This window comes from Nerophis lumbriciformis, linkage group LG21, assembly GCF_033978685.3.
Source record: "Nerophis lumbriciformis linkage group LG21, RoL_Nlum_v2.1, whole genome shotgun sequence".
In the NCBI taxonomy this organism is placed as follows: domain Eukaryota; kingdom Metazoa; phylum Chordata; class Actinopteri; order Syngnathiformes; family Syngnathidae; genus Nerophis; species Nerophis lumbriciformis.
The window spans coordinates 33,319,764-33,341,356 of NC_084568.2; the positions used below are offsets into that span (position 1 = coordinate 33,319,764).

Here is a 21,593-nt window from a genome sequence, read left to right on the forward strand (position 1 = left end):
GAGAAGGGACGCCTCGCCGGGGTCCGGGACCGAGGCCCCTTCCCCCGAGAGGGCCCCACCGGGAGCCGTAGCTGAGGCGATCCGCGAGAAGGGCCCGACGCACGTCCAGGGTCACCACCGCGCCCACCGCACCGACACCCCGCCTCGTCCGCCTTCGCCGCGGCCGACGTCACGCGCAGCAGGTAAGCAGCTTACCTGCCCGCCACCCCCGTGGCCGGGGGCTCGTAACATGGGTCACTCCGCGCGCTCCGCCCACGCAGCTTACCTGCCCGCCACCCCTGTTGCCGGGGGCGCGTAACAGCGGTCACTCCGCGCGCAGTGCGCTCACGAAAGGGGTGGGGCTCACCCTGGTTGATATAGACAGCAGGACGGTGGCCATGGAAGTCGGAACCCGCTAAGGAGTGTGTAACAACCCACCTGCCGAATCAACTAGCCCTGAAAATGGATGGCGCTGGAGCGTCGGGCCCATACCCGGCCGTCGCCGGCAGTGAGAGCCGCTAGGGATAGGCCGCGACGAGTAGGATGGGCGCCGCGGTGCACGCTGAAGCCTCGGGCGCAAGCCCGGGTGCGAGGGACATCGCACCTCCACGCGCTTGGAGGTGCGCTCAGCGCGGCTCCCAGATGATTGCTGCATTGGATCAGTCGCCTTTCTTTAACAGGCAAAAGCTTTACAACCTCACTAATGCCTTGCATCGTCTATATTAGATATATAACAACGGGCGGGTGCGGTGTTGATTAAATGTTAATTCGGGTGGATGCGGATGGTTGACGACTTTTGTCATGCGGTTGCGGATGAAATAATTGCCTATCCGCGCATCTCTAATGTATGTATATATATATATACATACATGTATGTATGTATATATACATGTATGTATGTATATACAGTATATACATACATGTATGTATGTATATATACATGTATGTATGTATGTATATATACATACAATCAATCAATGTTTATTTATATAGCCCTAAATCACAAGTGTCTCAAAGGGCTGCACAATCCACAACGACATCCTCGGTACAGAGCCCACATAAGGGCAAGAAAAAACTCACCCCAGTGGGACGTCGATGTGAATGACTATGAGAAACCTTGGAGAGGACCGCATATGTGGGTAACCCCCCCCCCCTCCCCCTCTAGGGGAGACCGAATGCAATGGATGTCGAGTGGGTCTGACATAATATTGTGAGAGTCCAGTCCATAGTGGATCTAACATAATAGTAAGAGTCCAGTCCATAGTGGGGCCAGCAGGACACCATCCCGAGCGGAGACGGGTCAGCAGCGCAGAGATGTTCCTAACCGATGCACAGGCGAGCGGTCCACCCCGGGTCCCGACTCTGGACAGCCAGCACTTCATCCATGGCCACCGGACCTGGGCCCCCCCTCCACAAGGAAGAGGGGAGCAGAGGAGAAAAAAAAAAACGGCAGATCAACTGGTCTAAAAGGGGGGTCTATTTAAAGGCTAGAGTATACAAATGAGTTTTAAGATGGGACTTAAATGCTTCTACTGAGGTAGCATCTCTAATTGTTACCGGGAGGGCATTCCATAGTACTGGAGCCCGAATAGAAAACGCTCTGTAGCCCGCAGACTTTTTTTGGGCTCTGGGAATCACTAATAAGCCGGAGTTCTTTGAACGCAGATTTCTTGCCGGGACATATGGTACAATACAATCGACAAGATAGGACATGTATGTATGTATGTATATATACATGTACGTATGTATATATACATGCATGTATGTATGTATGTATATACATACATGTATGTATGTATATACATACATGTATGTATGTATGTATGTATGTATGCATGCATGTATGTATGCATGTATGTATGGATGCATGTATGTATGAATGTATATATACATGTATGTATGTATGTATGTATATATATACATACATGTATGTATGTATGTATGTATACACGTATGTATGTATGTATGTATATATATACATACATGTATGTATGTATATATACATGTACTCTATGTATGTATATATACATACACATGTATGTATGTATGTATGTATGTATACATGTATGTATGTATGTATACACGTATAACTGCCTCACAATACGAAGGTCCTGAGTAGTCGTGAGTTAAATCTCGGCCGATCGGGATCTTTCTGTGTGGAGTTTGCATGTTCTCCCCGTGACTGCGTGGGATCCTTCTGGGTACTCCGGCTTCCTCCCACCTCCAAAGACATGCACCTGGGGATAGGTTGATTGGCAACATAAAATTAGCCCTAGTGTGTGAATGTGAGTGTGAATGTTGTCTGTCTATCTGTGTTGGCCCTGTGATGAGGTGGTGACTTGTCCAGGGTGTACCCCATCTTCCGCCCCATTGTAGCTGAGATAGGCTCCAGCGCCCCCTGCGACCCCGAAGGGAATAAGCGGTAGGAAATGGATGGATGGATATACGTGTATATATATATATATATATATATATATGTATATATATATATATATATATAGGAAATCACAACATTCTGGCACATTGCGCCTTCTTCGTCTTTTTTTGTTTTATATATATATATATATATATATATATATATATATATATATATATGCCTTCTTCGTCTTCTTTTGTTTTATATATATATATATATATATATATATATATATATATATATATATATATATATATATATATATATATATATATATATATTTTGTTTTATATATATATATATATATATATATATATATATATATATATATATAAAACAAAAGAAGACGAAGAAGGCGCAATGTGCCAGAATGTTGTGATTTCCTACAGTCTGCCAGAATGTTGTGATTTCCTATAGTCATGAAGGCAACATGCATGGCTGTCATGGCGGACAGGTAAGTGGACTTCCTTGATGTTTGGGCATGTTTGCAGCGACAGTAGCGTGTTTTCTTTCTTCCAGGGAGGAGATTGTTGACCAACTCGGCATCTTCGACACGTCCGTGGGTAGAAATGACAACACAGGCTGTGATTGTAAGTAGTGTACCTGCCCGAACACTCACCTGCCTTCGCCTTTTCTCAATGTTCCACATGCTAATTAAACTTCCAGTATGAGCTAACAATTAGGGATGTAACGTTGAGTTGTGTCACGATAAACCGCGATAAAACAGCCCACGACGCGTATTACCGTTTGCCCACGATGTGTATTACCGTCTGAAATTGAGTAATAACACTTTGATGAACTCACGGACTGGAGAAATGAGCTAGCGCGCTAGCTAGCTGAAATGCTAACACAAAAAAAGAGATTACCAACTTTCTCCAACATATTACTGTCTGAACAAATAATATATTACATTAAATGAACAACTCTCTCCAACATATTACTGTCTGAACAACTAATATATTTAATTAAATTAATAACTTTCTCCAACATATTACTGTCTGAACAACTAATATATTACATTAAATTAACAACTTTCTCCAACATATTACTGTCTGAACAACTAAGATATTTAATTAAATTAACAACTTTCTCCAACATATTACTGTCCGAACAACTAAGATATTTAATTAAATTAACAACTTTCTCCAACATATTACTGTCTGAGCAACTAATATATTTAATTAAATTAACAACTTTCTCCAACATATCACTGTCTGAACAACTAATATATTTAATTAAATTAACAACTTTCTCCAGCATATTACTGTCTGAACAACTAAGATATTTAATTAAATTAACAACTTTCTCCAACATATTACTGTCTGAACAACTAATATATTTAATTAAATTAACAACTTTCTCCAACATATTACTGTCTGAACAACTAATATATTTAATTAAATTAACAACTTTCTCCAACATATTACTGTCTGAACAACTAATATATTTAATTAAATTAACAACTTTCTCCAACATATTACTGTCTGAACAACTAAGATATTTAATTAAATTAACAACTTTCTCCAACATATTACTGTCCGAACAACTAAGATATTTAATTAAATTAACAACTTTCTCCAACATATTACTGTCTGAGCAACTAATATATTACATTAAATTAACAACTTTCTCCAACATATTACTGTCTGAGCAACTAATATATTTAATTAAATTAACAACTTTCTCCAACATATCACTGTCTGAACAACTAATATATTTAATTAAATTAACAACTTTCTCCAGCATACTACTGTCTGAACAACTAATATATTTAATTAAATTAACAACTTTCTCCAACTTATTACTGTCTGAACAACTAATATATTTAATTAAATGAACAACCTTCTCCAACATATTACTGTCTGAACAACTAAGATATTACATTAAATTAACAACTTTATCCAACATATTACTGTCTGAGCAACTAATATATTTAATTAAATTAATAACTTTCTCCAACATATTACTGTCTGAGCAACTAATATATTACATTAAATTAACAACTTTCTCCAACATATTACTGTCTGAGCAACTAGTATATTTAATTAAATTAACAACTTTCTCCAACATATTACTGTCTGAACAGCTAATATATTACATTAAAGTAACAACTTTCTCCAACATATTACTGTCTGAACAAATAATATGTTTAATTAAATTAACAACTTTCTCCAACATATTACTGTCTGAACAACTAAGATATTTAATAGTGCACATTAAACCTACAAGCTGTGCTCTCTTAGAGATTGATTATGCTCTAATATTGTGGAGGTGCGGATCGATACTGTAAGATTGATACCAGATTTTTTGCTCTAATATCAATTCTCAAATCAAAATATCGATACTTTAGGACAAAGGTGTGGAAACCTTTCCCAACAAGGGCCGCATACTGAAAAGTCAAAGTCCATATTGATATTTTATTTTGGAAATAAAAACAGATATTGTGTCAACTTTTTTATTATAGGTGACAAAGATAATGGCTTTTTTGCCGATATTCCGATATTGTCCAACTCTTAATTACCGATTCCGATATCAACCAATACCGATATATACAGTCGTGGAATCAACACATTATTATGCCTAATTTTGTTGTGATGCCCCGCTGGATGCATTAAACAATGTAACAAAGTTTTCCAAAATAAATCAACTCAAGTTATGGAAAAAATTCCAACATGGCACTGCCATATTTATTATTGAAGTCACAAAGTGCATTATTTTTTTTAACATGCCTCAAAACAGCAGCTTGGAATTTGGGACATGCTCTCCCTGAGAGAGCATGAGGAGGTTGAGGTGGGCGGAGTTGGGGGGGCGGGGTTGAGGTGGGGTGGTAGGGGGTAGCGGGTAGCGGGGGGTGTATACTGTAGCGTCCCGGAAGAGTTAGTGCTGCAAGGGGTTCTGGGTATTTGTTCTGTTGTGTTTATTTTGTGTTACGGTGCGGATGTTCTCCCGAAATGTGTTTGTCATTCTTGTTTGGTGTGGGTTCACAGTGTGGCGCATATTTGTAACAGTGTTAAAGTTGTTTATACGGCCACCCTCAGTGTGACCTGTATGGCTGTTGACCAAGTATGCGATGCATTCACTAGTGCGTGTGAAAAGCCGTAAATATTATGTGATTGGACCGGCACGCAAAGGCAGTGCCTTTAAGGTTTATTGGCGCTCTGTACTTCTCCCTACGTCCGTGTACCACTCCGTACAGCGGCGTTATTAAAAAGTCATACAGGGAATAAGCGGTAGTAAATGGATGGATGGATGGATACTTTTTTAAACCGATACCGATAATTTCCGATATTACATTTTAAAGCATTTATCGGCCGATAATATTGGCAGCCCGATATTATCGGACATCTCTAGTAATTATTATTGTTAGTTTGAAAATGTCAGCTTTTTCTCACTACATACCTTTTTTGCTAGTTTTATCTTACATTTGTCTTACATTTCTTACACTTATCAATCAATCAAAGTTTATTTATACAGCTCTTAATCACAAGTGTCTCAAAGGGCTGCATAAGCCACAACAATAAAAAAACAATATTCCCTAATCTAAATACAAATAGAGCAACTAAGATATTTAATAGTGCACATTAAACCTCCAAGCTGTGCTCTCTTAGAAATTGATCATGCTCTAATATTGGGGATGTGTGGATCAATACTGAAATATTGATACCAGTTCTTTATGCTCTAATATCGATTCTCAAATCAAAATATCGAAACTTTTGATACTTGAGGTAAAAGGTGTGAAAACTTCTATTTTGTAAATAGAATCAGATATTGTGTCAACTTTGTATTATAGGTGACAAACTATATGTAATTATTATTGTTAGTTAGAATGACCAAGTATGCTAAGCATTCACTTGTGCGTGTGAAAAGCCGTAGATATTATGTGATTGGACCGGCATGCAAAGGCAGTGCCTTTAAGGTTTAAGGTCATGACATACCTTTTTTTTCTGTTTTTTTCCTTACATTTTTCTTACATTTACTGTTTTTTCCCCTTGTAAGAATAGAATAAGAAAATAATACCGTTGTGTAACTCCATAACTTAGAACAGGGGTGTCAAACTTATTTTAGCTCAGGAGGAAAATCTGTGCACACGCGGGCCGGACTATTAAAATCATGGCATTAAAACTAAAAAATAAAGACAACTTCAGATTGTTTTCTTTGTCTTACTTTGACCAAAAATAGAACAAGCGCATTCTGAAAATATTACAATAAAAATATAGAAAAAACTACCGGCAGCGGTAAAGTTTAGATGCATGAAGGAAAGAAGAAAGTGATTGAATAAATTTACATATGCATAAAAAATAGTTTTCTTTGGTATTATTTTTTTAATGAATCAAGTAACATTTATGACAACCTTTTTCCAAAACACAATATAGAATGTGAGATATAACAGAATAATGCATACATTTATCATTTGTTTTCAATACGGTTATAAAAAAGTGGGACCCCAAACATTTACTATGGGACCCCATTTTTATGACTTGATCTGTATCGTCGATACCAGCCTACATTTTATTTGGTATCCGATCGGAAAGAAATTCAGCGGTATCATACATCACGGATTACTACAACAGGATGTGACGTCATATAAACAGGACGTGACGAACCCAACACACATTTTCTTCATTAAAAAACACAAAAACCTTTCCAATAAAAACAGAAGAAGATAAACATATTCAAACACTGGAACTAAAATGACATGGCTCTTGAGTAGCCCGAACAAAATTATTATATAACATATTTCTTCTGCCAAGAAAGTCTATTGTGTGGCTTTTTATTGTATTTATTTTAGTCAATAAACCTTGGTGTGTAGGAGTACTTGTTGAGCACATCCAACAATGCGGTGATAATGATAGCCATGTTATGAAACATTCATATTGTGACGTACCTACTAACAATACATGTAGCTGGGAGTCAGTTGTAAAAAAAAAAAACATCCCAAACGCTGCATTTCCATGCCTTTAACTAAGCCATAGCGACATTATTGTAAGAGCGAACACTGAGGAACTACTTTTTCTGGCGTCGTGACGCATCACCTTGCTCTTTGGTCCACTAAAGCTGCTATAAGTAAGGACTTGAGCTACTTCTGCTGCTGCTGTTTTGTCTTTGAGTTATTAAAAGTTAATGCTGGATTATAAATCATGCATTTTACCTGTAAAGTAGAAGGTCGTGGCACGAAGCCGAGAAGTTGGCGCTACCAACTTAACTCTCAACAAATGGAACACAGCATAAAACCTACCAACCTCGCTCTGGAGCATTTTTTTATCTGAGGGAATTATTTTTGAACTGAAAAGTGCTGAAAGATACAACCATGCCATCAGAGAGCCTTTGTTCACGCAACCAACCTTGCTTCGCGACTTTTGACATAAGAAAAAAGTATAGATTTTTTTACTGATATTACTTGTCTAATGCAATACATATATTGATATTGTTTCATCAAAAATATATATATATACATGTGTATATTGATATACATATTTATTTATATCGATGTATATTTTATAGATATACATATTTATCTAATATATAGATATATTTATATATATTTAGGTGTGTTAAGTTAAAGTACCGGGCAGCACGGTGGAAGAGGGGTTAGTGCGTCTGCCTCACAATACGAAGGTGCTGAGTAGTCTGGGGTTCAATCCCAGGCTCGGGATCTTTCTGTGTGGAGTTTGCATGTTCTCCCCGTGACTGCGTGGGTTCCCTCCGGGTACTCCGGCTTCCTCCCACCTCCAAAGACATGCACCTGGGGATAGGTTGATTGGCAACACCAAATTGGCCCTAGTGTGTGAATGTGAGTGTGAATGTTGTCTGTCTATCTGTGTTGGCCCTGCGATGAGGTAGCGACTTGTCCAGGGTGTACCCCGCCTTCCGCCCGATTGTAGCCGAGATAGGCTCCAGCGCCCCCCGCGACCCCGAAGGGAATAAGCGGTAGAAAATGGATGGATGGATGGAAGTTAAAGTACCAATGATTGTCACACACACACTAGGTGTGGCAAAAGTATTCTTTGCATTTGACCCATCACCTTTGATCACCCCCTGGGAGGTGAAGGGAGCAGTGAGCAGCAGCAGTGGCTGCACCCAAGAATCATTTTTGGTGATTTAACCCCCAATTCCAACCCTTGATGCCAAGTGTCAAGCAGGGACGTAATGGGTCCCATGTGTGTGTATATATATATATGTGTGTGTGTGTGTGTGTGTATATATAGTGTATGTATTTATGTATATACATATATGTGTATATATATAAATGTGTATGTATGTGTGTATATATACTAGGGCTGCAACAACTAATCGATTAAATCAATTAAAATCGATTATAAAAATAGTTGGCGATTAATATAGTCATCGATTCGTTGGATCTATGCTATGCACATGCGCAGAGGCTACTTTTTTTATTTTTTTATTTATTTAAAAAAAAATAAACCTTTATTTATAAACCGCAACATTTACAAACAGCTGAGAAACAATAATCCAAATAAGTATAGTGCCAGTATGCTGGTTTTTCTTTTTCAATAAAATACTGGAAAGGATAGAAATGTGGTTTGTCTCTTTTATCCGATTATTAATCGATTAATCGAAGTAATAATCGACAGATTAGTCGATTATCAAATTAGTTACACTCACACACACACACACACACACACACACACACACACACACACACACACACACACACACACACACACCTATATATATATATATATATATATATACACACACATACAGTCGCGATCAAAAGTGTACATACACTTGTAAAGAACATAATGTCATGGCTGTCTTGAGTTTCCAATACTTTCTACAACTCTTTATTTTTTGTGATAGAGTGATTGGAGCACAGACTTGTTGGTCACAAAAAACATTCATGAAGTTTGGTTCTTTTATGAATTTATTATGGGTCTACTGAAAATATGAGCAAATGTGCTGGGTCAAAAGTATACATACAGCAATGTTAATATTTGCTTACATGTCCCTTGGCAAGTTTACCTGCAATAAGGTGCTTTTGGTAGCCATCCACAAGCTTCTGCTTGAATTTTTGACCACTCCTCTTGACAATATTGGTGCAGTTCAGCTAAATGTGTTGGTTTTCTGACATGGACTTGTTTCTTCAGCATTGTCCACACGTTTAAGTCAGGACTTTGGGAAGGCCATTCTAAAACCTTCATTCTAGCCTGATTTAGCCATTCCTTTACCACTTTTGACGTGTGCTTGGGGTCATTGTCCTGCGCCCAAGACCCAACCTCCGGGCTGATGATTTTAGGTTGTCCTGAAGAATTAGAGGTTACCCTCCTTTTTCACTGTCCCATTTACTCTCTGTAAAGCACCAGTTCTATTGGCAGCAAAACAGGCCCAGAGCATACTACTACCACCACCATGCTTGACGGTGGGGATGGTGTTCCTGGGATTAAAGGCCTCACCTTTTCCCCTCCAAACATATTGCTGGGTATTGTGGCCAAACAGCAACATTTTTGTTTCATCTGACATGACATGGTCAAAGATAAGACCTTCTGGAGGAATGTTGACAAAAAGCTGACAAGTTTATATTAATAATGAATTAAAAAAACAGTATATATAACATATATGTATATATATATATATATATATATATATATATATATATATATATATATATATATATATATGTATGTGTGGGAAAAAAAATCACAAGACTATTTCATCTATACAGGCCTGTTTCATGAGGGGGGTTCCTCAATCATCAGGAGATTTTAATGGGAGCATTCACATACCATGGATTATATAGGGCACAGAGTGGGTGGGTACAGGCTGGTGTAGGGGCGTGGTGATTGGCTCATGTGTTACCTAGGAGGTGTTTCCGTCTGTGGCGGCATGCTGTTACAATTTCGCTGCGCTTGTTGAGGGATGACAGGTGTGGACGGTAAATAATAAACAGTTTCTCTTTCAAGCATAGGTTGCATCTTTTATTACCACTATTGTAAGGTGTGCTGGATGCAAGAATTTGCCATGTTATTGAATATTCAACATTATTGTCTTTGAGGTCCCAAATGTGTTTGCTGAGTTCTGTGGTATTCCGCAGGTTTTGGTTCCTGAAAGAAGCCTTGTGATTGTTCCATCTGGTTTTGAACTCTCCCTCGGTTAATCCTACATATGTGTCGGATGTGTTAATGTCCTTGCGTGTTACCTTAGATTGGTAGACAACTGATGTTTGTAAGCACCCCCCGTTGAGAGGGCAATCAGGTTTCTTTCGACAGTTACAGCCTTTGTTGGTTTTGGAGTCGCTCTGTCCGGGGGCCGACAGCTCATTTGCAATTGTTTTGTTGTGGTTTGAGATGATTTGTCGTATATTGTTCATACAGCTGTAGCTCAATTTAATGTTGTTCTTGTTGAATACTTTTCTTAGGGTGTTGTCTTTGGGAAAGTGTTTGTCAATCAGATTGAGGAATTTGTGTCCAATGTTAGTTGAGACGTTTTTGCTGTATGGGGGGTTGTACCAGATGATGTCGTTTCGTTTTCTGTTCTTTTTCGGTTGGTTTCCTGGCGTGGGTTCATAGGTGAGGGTGAAATTGTATCCGCTTTCATCAAGGGCTTTTTGGTACGGGGGGGTTGCTTGGTCAAATTCAGCTTTGCTAGATGACAGCATCGATAGCCTTTTATTAATTCCGGTAGGTATACTTTTCGTGGTGGTGGGTGGGTGGTTGCTGTCATGGTGCACGTATTGGAGTGTTGTGTTGGGTTTCGTGAATGGTTGGTAGCTGTTATTTCTCAGGTTGAAAGTGACGTCAAGGAAGTTGACGGTTTGCTTGTTGGCTTCAATCGTGATCCGTAGGCCGTTCTCTTTGAAAATTTGGCATATGCGCTTCTTGGTATTCTCGCTGCTCCTTGGCGAGGCGCGACACACTGCCAGTCCGTCATCACGGTAAATACCAAGGTTCAGATTGAGGCTAGCGAGCTGGGAGAGGAGGAAACTCCCAACGAGTTCACACGTTTCTGCTCCATCAAAACTTCCCATAGTGACGTCAAATGTTACATTGTTCTTTTTTTGCCATGGTGTACTGTTGTGGATGAGAATGGAGTTTTTTGCGTGGATGATGATGTTTCTTTCGTTGCCTGTGATTGAGTCGTAGTCTGAGGCGAAGTCTAGTGCTTGAGTCAGTAGGTCTTGCGTGATGGAAGGGTAAAATTATTCGATATCAAAGGAGATAAAGTTGTGCTGTTGTTTGTCTTGGATGTTGTTGAACCATTTGATTACTGCTGCTGTATTTCTCCATTGGTTGAGTGGTGTTTTGTCCTTGATTTTTGTGTTGACTCTGTCCAGGATTATTTTGCTGATTTTTCCTATTTCAGATTTAGTTGGGTTTATTAGTCGGCATGTTGGGTTATTTGCGAAGTTGGGTTTGTGGTCCTTCAATGTGATGAAGGCTTCCTTGTTGGCTGTGGCTACAGCTGTATGAACAATATACGACAAATCATCTCAAACCACAACAAAACAATTGCAAATGAGCCGTCGGCCCCCGGACAGAGAGACTCCAAAACCAACAAAGGCTGTAACTGTCGAAAGAAACCTGATTGCCCTCTCAACGGGGGGTGCTTACAAACATCAGTTGTCTACCAATCTAAGGTAACACGCAAGGACATTAACACATCCGACACATATGTAGGATTAACCGAGGGAGAGTTCAAAACCAGATGGAACAATCACAAGGCTTCTTTCAGGAACCAAAACCTGCGGAATACCACAGAACTCAGCAAACACATTTGGGACCTCAAAGACAATAATGTTGAATATTCAATAACATGGCAAATTCTTGCATCCAGCACACCTTACAATAGTGGTAATAAAAGATGCAACCTATGCTTGAAAGAGAAACTGTTTATTATTTACCGTCCAGACCTGTCATCCCTCAACAAGCGCAGCGAAATTGTAACAGCATGCCGCCACAGACGGAAACACCTCCTAGGTAACACATGAGCCAATCACCACGCCCCTACACCAGCCTGTACCCACCCACTCTGTGCCCTATATAATCCATGGTATGTGAATGCTCCCATTAAAATCTCCTGATGATTGAGGAACCCCCCTCATGAAACAGGCCTGTAGAGATGAAATAGTCTTGTGATTTTTTTTCCCACACATACATATATTGCGCTCTACTACGGTATCGAGCACTATTTTTTGGATAACCTTATTAAGACATATATATATATATATGGAGCCCCTGCTTTGAAAGAAAATAATGTTTGCCTTGGTGCCCTAAAATATGAGCCCTCCTTTAAGGTAACACATGCCTTGACCTTAAAAAGTAAAAATTTGAGGCCTGTATATATACATAATACAATTGTATTTATTTAATGGATTTTTGAAAATTAGGAATCAATTTGGAATCTGGATTAATAAGAATCGCGATTCGGATGTGAATTTACTTTTTTGTGCACCCCGAGAAGCCACCCCGATGATGTCAGGTGGGGAAAACCAGCCACAGTGTAGTCGGCAAGCACTGGGATGAAAGCGTGGCATTTGGCTCATGTGTAATTAAGTCCCCCCCATGGTGATGCCGTCCGTCGCCATGGAGAGAGAGCACCAACTGCAGCTTTCTCCGGGGATGCAGCAGAGGTCAGAATAAGAGAGTCCAGCCCTCAAGGCCAGAATACACGCTGACGGGGGGGAAGCCAGGAAGGGCTTTTCACATCTGGCCTCAAGAGGTCCCAGTGATTAGAGAACCTCTCGGCTGTTTCTTTTTCCTCGGGGAGCGAGTGATTAGTGTGCTGGTGGTGTGTCACTCGTGGCCTCCGGAGCAAACGTGTGGACAAATAACCCCGGCAGACAAGTGAAGCGTGGACAGATGAGTATACACAGTTAAGAAAGTGTCCATCATGTCTTGTTTCAAAGGATTTCACATGATTATTAGTGAAAGGGCTCAACGCTTGTCTTGTCGAAACTGACTTATTGCAAAGTTGCACACCATGGTGGACTTCCACCTTTGTTCTCATAGGAAATTATGTGGAGTGAATTTGTTCCAGGGTCAAACTGTCGCCGCCGTAAAGCTTTTATTAACTGTACAGGTTTTAAGTAACATTTTAAAGGTCCAGTCTTCGGCAAAATTGACCTTTTTAATGATGTTACAGCAGCAATAAGTCACTAAAATCAGGGCCGCCCCTCCTTATGCCCCGCGATTCATGTAGGGCCCCATTTTGTGTAATGAATGACACAGCCTCCTCCCTTCCTGCTCCAACACTGATAAGAATGTAATGGTAAATTTAAAGTTGATTTAAAAAATACAAAAAAAGTCGTATATACTGTATGTTACTTGTTTATAACACATAGGGCTGAAAACTGTATCACAATATACATTTCTTATATTGATGATTATTGATATATATATGTGTGTATATATATATATATATATGTGTATGTGTGTATATATAAATATGAATATATATATATATATATATATATATATATATATCTCCAATGTTCTAATGAAAGCATTTTGAATTGAAATTTATTACGTGTCCGTCACGGTATATGTTGATTTAATTTGATGAGCCTAGCCTTAATATCACATATGAAAATGTACCGCAAACATATTCCTAGCCTTTTCCTGCTCTGAATCAGGTAAAAATATCACTTTCTTACTGTTGCTAAACTACTTGTAGGGCAGACGTAATGGGTTCGAGCCCCAGTTGTAGTTTTGTCAGGAAGGTTTGAAAATGTATGTTTTGATTATGTTGCATAGTTATAGCATTAGGTTTAACATTCCAGAGTACTTGTTAAATAAAGTAATGGGTAGTGAGGGGTAAACAATACTGAAGCATCAACAAGTTATGATGCACTGTCCCTCAATACCTGGATGTGTGTGTCGCTTTAAGAAAAAAGGAGTGGCGTCCCACATTTGACATCGGTATTCGTCGCCATCATTCATCTAATTGGATCTCATGATGTAGGGATCATTTTGATTTTATAGCGCCAAATAAGGTAATAGTTATTTTCCTGTTTATTATTCGGCTCATTGACCAATGTAGCTATTTTCAAATTCCTTACTGCACAGCTATTAGTCTGGGAAAAATAACAATTATATTTGCTAAAGGATTTGGGTTAAAAAAAACCCACTTGGGAATATGTGAGGCAACCGTTGAAAGAATTGACATGTCTCACTTTGACACTGCGATATACTCTACGAGTGATGGACAGAATCGCCATGCTCCAAAGAAACAGAATATAAGCACTGTTGCCACGGTTACTTTGAAAAAGTCATCCACAATATTTTCAGACTATAGACCACAATTGTATACAAGCCACAAGCAAGAAATGTTCACATTTGTTTCCATATACTGTATTTTTCGGATTATAAGTCGCAGTTTTTTTTTCATAGTTTGGCCGGGGGTGCGACTTATACTCTGGAGCGATTTATGTGTGAAATTATTAACACAATAACCGTAAAATATAGCGACGTACCGATAGAAGAGGAAGCGGTGCATTGTCTACCTTTGGAGTTGGCAGAGTTGTTTAGAAGCGACACCGAGGAAGAAGATTTCATGGGATTTAGCGATTAGGAGTGACAGATTGTTTGGTAAACGTATAGCATGTTCTATATGTTATAGTTATTTGAATGACTCTTACCATAATATGTTACGTTAACATACCAGTTGGTTATTTATGCCTCATATAACGTACACTTTTTCAGCCTGTTGTTCACTATTCTTTATTTATTTTAAATTGCCTTTCAAATGTTTATTCTTGGTGTTGGGTTTTATTAAATACATTTCCCCAAAAAGTGCGACTTATACTCCAGTGCGACTTATATATGTTTTTTTCCTTCTTTGTTATGCATTTTTGGCCGGTGCAACTTATAATCCGAAAAATATGGTATTAGCCGCACCAGACTAAAAGCCGCAGTTATATACATTGTGAAATTTAGTTATTTACACAGACATATTTTGTAAATGTTTATTTACAGACCTTAATTGTTTACAAACGGTGTCTGTAACACGGCAGTAAACCGGCTGATCAAACAAAACAGAAGTCATGGTCATGGACCCACTAACTGTGGAAGCTAGCTCCCCAATCAGCTAAACCAACTCAATAACTCCACAGTAACGTGTTGGTTAATTTTACTGAGGAAACAATACAAAAAGAATGCCATTGTAAGTTAATAATAGACACTCGTAAACGTGTTAGCATATTAGCTAATGCTAAGGACGCGAGCGTGATTGCGTTACGATGACACGTACAAATATGCATGGAAACACTAACAGACATCACACATGGGACGGTTTGATAAGTGAATTGTTTTAGTTCTATTTTAAAACTTACAAATGTTGCTTGGAGTGATAAAGAATCGATATTATTTAAAACGCTATGGACGACTTGAAGACGAAACGGCACTTCTACTTCCGGTTCAAAGCTTTAAACAGCAGGAATCCACAGTGGACGTCCCCATCCTACAAAGAGGATAAAACACAAGTGATTGTTGACACGGTGATGGTCCGAAACGAGCTAAATGCCCCATTGGTCTTTCTCAACAAAGCACCCTTCACATATCATGGCAACCTACTTTCCGTCACGATGAATTGCCTCTCCAAACTGCCAAGGGGCTGCTCGAAACACCGGCATAATTTAGTGGTAGGCTTAAATCCAACGTAATCCACTACAGTCTCGCTCACACGCCGAAGCCACCCAGAAATACCCAGGACCCGCTCGGTCTGTTACGGCTGTTTAGCCTCCTAATGTCTTAGCAGAGAAAGAAGACAGGATGAGGGCACGCAGGTGCCTTGAAACCTCCGCGCTGTTTGCCAGACAGGAATAAGAGATAACCGTGACACCAACGAGGAGGTGAGGATGCCACCCACGTGTCTTTTTGCCGTAATAAGACAGCCCGAGACCAAAGTCAAGGTTTAAACCTACTGCTTGCGCTGAAATTGATATTTGTCATCTTGCCATGTTCATCAAGGTTGTTCACCTTTTTAGTTTGTTTTTTTGCACGGCTAAACTGAATTGTGCATTACATTATTTATGAAGGTGCGCTCAAGCTAGCTAGCATAACCGTTCCTCGAGTCCAGGTCCAGGGGTGTGAAACTCAGGGGCCACATGGACGAAAATCTGTGAACACGCGGGCCGGACTATTAAAATCATGGCATTAAAACATGTAGTCCTGTAGTTGTAGGAGATTTCTCAAAACGTCATCAGGACTCCCGACAAAACCCGTAAATGACAGAAAATGTATATTTTTTGTAAACTGTTTTTCGCTAAAATGTCGTAAGGGGGGACCCTTACACAAAAATGTAAACAGACTTGCTTCAGCAGCACAATACTTGTCCTGTAGTTATAGGAGATGTCTCAAACCCTTATCAGGAGTCCCTACAAAACCCGGAAATGGCAGAAAATGCATATTTTTTGAAAACTTTTTTTCGATAAAATGTCGTAAGATGTAAAAAACGGACTTGCTTCAGCAGCACAATACTTGTCCTGTAGTTGTAGGAGATGTCTCAAAACCTCATCAGGAGTCCCGACAAAACCCGAAAATGGCAGAAAAGGCGTATTTTTTGAAAACTTTTTTTCGCTAAAATGTCGTAAGATGTAAAAAACGGACTTGCTTCAGCAGCACAATACTTGTCCTGTAGTTGTAGATGTCTCAAAACCTCACCAGGAGTCCCGACAAAACCCGAAAATGGCAGAAAAGGCGTATTTTTTTTAAACTTTTTTTTCGCTAAAATGTCGTAAGGGGGAACCCTTACACACACATAAAAAACAAAAACGGACTTGCTTCAGCAGCACAATACTTGTCTTGTAGTTGTAGGAGATGTCTCAAAACCTCGTCAGGAGTACTTACAAAACCCGTAAATGACAGAAAATGTATATTTTTTCAAAACTTTTTTCGCTAAAATGTCGTAAGGGGGGACTCTTACACAAACATTTTTAAAACGGACTTGCTTCAGCAGCACGATACTGGTCCTATAGTTGTAGGAGATGTCTCAAAACCTCATCAGGCGTCCCGACAAAACCCAAAAATGGCAGAAAATGTATATAAAAAAAAAAGAAATTTCACTAAAATGTCGTAACACAAAATCTTTTAAAACGGACTTGCTTCAGATTGTTTCCTTTGTTTTAATTTGGCTAAAAATAAAACAAACACATTCTGAAAATATTACAATAAAAATATAGAAAAAACTATTGACAGCGGTAAAGTTTAGATCCATGAAGGAAAGAAGAAAGTGAATGAATGTTTATAACTGAATACATTTACATATGCATAAAAATGTGTTTTCTTTTGCATTATTTTTTGTAATGAATTAACATTTATGACAACCTTTTTCCATAACACAATATAGAATGTGAGATGTAACAGGATGATGCATACATTTATCATTTGTTTTCAAAATGGTTACAAAAAAGTGGGACCCCAAAAATTTACCGTGGGACCCCATTTTTTTGACTTGATGGGGTTCCTGGGACCCCATTTTGAAAATTCCTAACGCCAACACTGATGGAGTATTGGTGCGAGTCGGTTCTATTACTAATCAAATATCATCCTGGGGGCCATAGATCATTCATTTGGCCCGCGGCCCTTGACTTTGACACCCCTGCTCTAGTCCAAAACAACAATGTGCTTTTTTTGTTAGTGGTCATAATTCAGTGTATTGCTGCTTTTATTTCGTAAACAGAGTCATTGCACGGGAGTATTTGTTCAATGTTTAAACATTTTAGGCTGGGTTCAAGCTCTTTAGCCATTAGCTAGCTGAGAAACGGCCGCATGCTCACACCCCTTTGAAATATCTTTATGTTTTAAGTCATACATTTCTATGAACATGTTGCATATTACTGTTATTTCAATACACAACTGAAGTGTTGTTGCATTTTAGCCTGGGTTTAAGCTAGTTGTTAGCCATTATTTAGCTGACTGCGACTATTTACTATTTCTTCAGTCCTCAATTTGCGTTTCTTCCTTGGTAATATGGTAAATTTTTAGTCTACTTAATACCTGCATTATCCTTTCCATCCTTTAAAACTGAACTACTGTGTGGAACAATTTCCCTTGTCTAAGTCTATCAAGACTCCATTGCGGGTAATTATTACAAAGGTTGCTATGTACCATACCAGGTTTTAGCGTATTAACCCAAACTCCTCTTTATGATCTTTTTTTGGAAAAATATTTTTTAGGACAAAATTACTTAAATCTTGTTTTTTGTATCAATGAAATCAACTGTCATTTGATGACTTTGCTTCATTGATCAGCGCTATTTTAAACATTGTAAGACTGCCTCTGTTGTTTACTGTGTCCAACTTAGAGCCACTTTTTGTTTGTGTGTGACAAGAAGAAAAGCTCTGATTCACATTGTGAGAAGTTGTTGCTGCGGATTTACATGTATGAGTCTAAAGACTCTTCTTTCCAGACTTTTGTTCTTGGGAAATAAACAATATTCCGGTCATTACGGTGTATTATAACGCATGTACGCATAACACAGGTGTCAAAATCAAGGTCTGGGGGTCAGCTCTCGCCCCCCCCCCATCATTTTTATGTCCCCTGCACCCCTGGTAATAATAATATGCGTCAACAAAGTACTTTATCTTTTCTTATTATTTAATGTATTTGTTTATTCCATTTTGACAAACTTTTGACCGTTTAAACTTTAATATTAGCCAATATTGCAACAAATATTGTATTTTTCAAACATTTTATTTGTTGAAATAAAAATAAATACCCAAATAATAAATTGACTCAATTAAATATATTGACTTATGAAATCAGATCAAAAATGACAATAGATAGCTAAGTTATATTACTGTAAATGGAAAAAAGTCTACCACTACAATTTTGGCCATTGATCTACCAGTTTTTTTTACTGTGAAATCTACTGTTGCTTCTACGGTATATTACTCTAAATGGAAAAATGGGACCACCGTTTTTTTTTTTTATGGTGAAAAACTGTCAGCTGTTTATAAAAAAAAAAAAAAAAAGTACTATTTTTCAATTTATCGTAATATGTTGGGGGAAAAACACGGTATATTTTACAGTCATATTCTAGTAACGGAATTGCCAGAGAGATTTACTGTAAAATCTACAGATTTTTTTTTTTTTACAGTGTACGTAAAAACATATACACCGTAAATTCCGGAATATAAGCCTTTTTTATTCATACGCTTTGAACCCTCTGGCCTATGAAATGGTGCAACTAATGTTTGTATTTTTCTTTGCTAACGGCCATAATGTTTTGTGTTTAAATAGTTTTCATTAAACACGCGTAAAGACAGTGAAAATTATTGTTTGTGCTATGCTGCCATCTTTTGGACGAGTTCGTTCACTGGGTGAACATCTACAGTGTTTCCTGTTTAGTTGTCCATAGCGTTTCTACTCTTATAGATTCATCACTCCAGGCAGCGTTTGTAAGTTTTCCAATATATCTAAAACCATTTATACTCACTAAACCTGTTTTCATGCATATTTGTATGTGCTTTTATAATGTAATGTAACGAGTGTCGTTAGCATTATATAGCATATATGCTAGCACGTTTACGAGTGTCTGCGTTAGTATTCATAACTCACAATGGCATTCTTTTTGTATTGTTCCAGTTTCGCAAATTCCTTTGTGAATTCACCAAGACGTCACCGCGGTGTTATTGAGTTGGAGAGCTAGCTTGAGCAGCTAGTGGGTCCATGACGATGACTTCTGTTTTGCTTGATCAGCCGCTTTACTGCCGTGTTACAGACACCATTTGGAAATAATTAAGCTATGTAAATAAAACATTTATAAAATATTTTTGTGTCAACTCGGTTCACAACGTACATATCTGCGGCTAATTTATGGACAAATATATTTTCTCTCTAAAATTCAGTGGGTGCAGCTTATATACAATAGTCCATAGTCCGGAAAATACGGTATACAATCAAATGCATAGCCATATTCAAATATTATTCACTGTGAGTGGTAACTGCGACGTGGCCCTGGATGAAAACGAGTTTGACACCCCTGCTGTATCACATCATGGTACTGTATATTCCGTTTGGTGACTAAAATATACTTCTCTTTGCACATAACTGATTAGATTTTTTCAACCCTGGGAACAAAGCCAATACACTGCATGGATACTCTCATCAGGAACTTCGCAAAGAAAATGGTGGATATCAATCTTGCCTCATCACCTTGTCATCCTTCTCTTCTCACCTATGTCGCTGAAAGCCTTGAAGTGTGGTCGGGGGATAAAAAGAGGATGTGTTCAGGGACCCCATTTCACTCCTGAGGGAATGGAAATATTATTTCATCCCACTCAAAGAACCTCTCAGTGCCAAGTCAAGACAGCCTATGGCAAGACAGGAATAGATTGCTTCATCTCCTTTCCCTGTCTTCCTTTCAAGCATCCTTACCCATGAAACGCATCAACTGGGAAAATAGCTTTAGATTGCAATGTGTTGCACTGTGTTGCTGTGATGATGTTCATTTGTTTTGTTTTGCCAAACCCGCTAGATGAACCCCAGAAACCTAATGTATAATAATAACAAAAACACTGAACGCATATATAAAAATGCGAGATGCTCATTTTCAAAAGGTCAAACTCTGACTCAGTGTTGCAGTACACAGAATACTTTTATTTATTCAAGTGCCGCATAGTTAACCCCACACTGGGTGTAGAATATTACTTTGACGGGGTTTAAAATAAGAATACACAAGTTTAGGTACCTGGGCACCCGTGTAAAGCTTTGGGCCATGTGACAAATATTTCAACTAATACCTTACCTTCCATGACTGCCTGCTTTACTGAAAGCAACATTGATCATTTTAGTTAGCTTTTTTTTAACCCTTTTGGATACCTGGGACCTTTTTTATTGCCTTTGAAGATGACATCATGCAACATAATGTTCATTTTACAAGTTAGCTGGATGAAATATGGCCACAGAAGTTGTCAAGGAATTCATCACATTTGCAATGTCCGTTCTTAAATTATTTTTAGCACAAGCTATTGACGGAGTATACATTGGAGTTCCCCATTGACTCCCTTTTACAAACCCTGTTTCCACATGAGTTGGGAAATTGTGTTAGATGTAAATATAAACGGAATACAATGATTTGCAAATCCTTTTCAACCCATATTCAATTGAATGCACTACAAAGACAAGATATTTGATGTTCAAACTCATAAACTTTTTTTTTTTTTTTGCAAATAATAATTAACTTAGAATTTCATGGCTGCAACACGTGCCAAAGTAGTTGGGAAAGGGCATGTTCACCA

At 38.5% G+C, this 21,593-nt stretch overlaps 1 long non-coding RNA gene across 1 annotated transcript in view; it reads left to right on the forward strand.

Annotated features, from left to right (window-relative positions):
* Positions 1-2,840: 2,840 nt before the first annotated feature.
* LOC140679694 (uncharacterized) overlaps positions 2,841-21,593 on the forward strand; it is a 38,825-nt gene continuing 20,072 nt past the window's right edge. Inside the window, exon 1 of the long non-coding RNA XR_012051068.1 lies at positions 2,841-2,985. This is a non-coding gene — a long non-coding RNA (uncharacterized lncRNA). The remainder of the gene's footprint in view (positions 2,986-21,593) is intronic.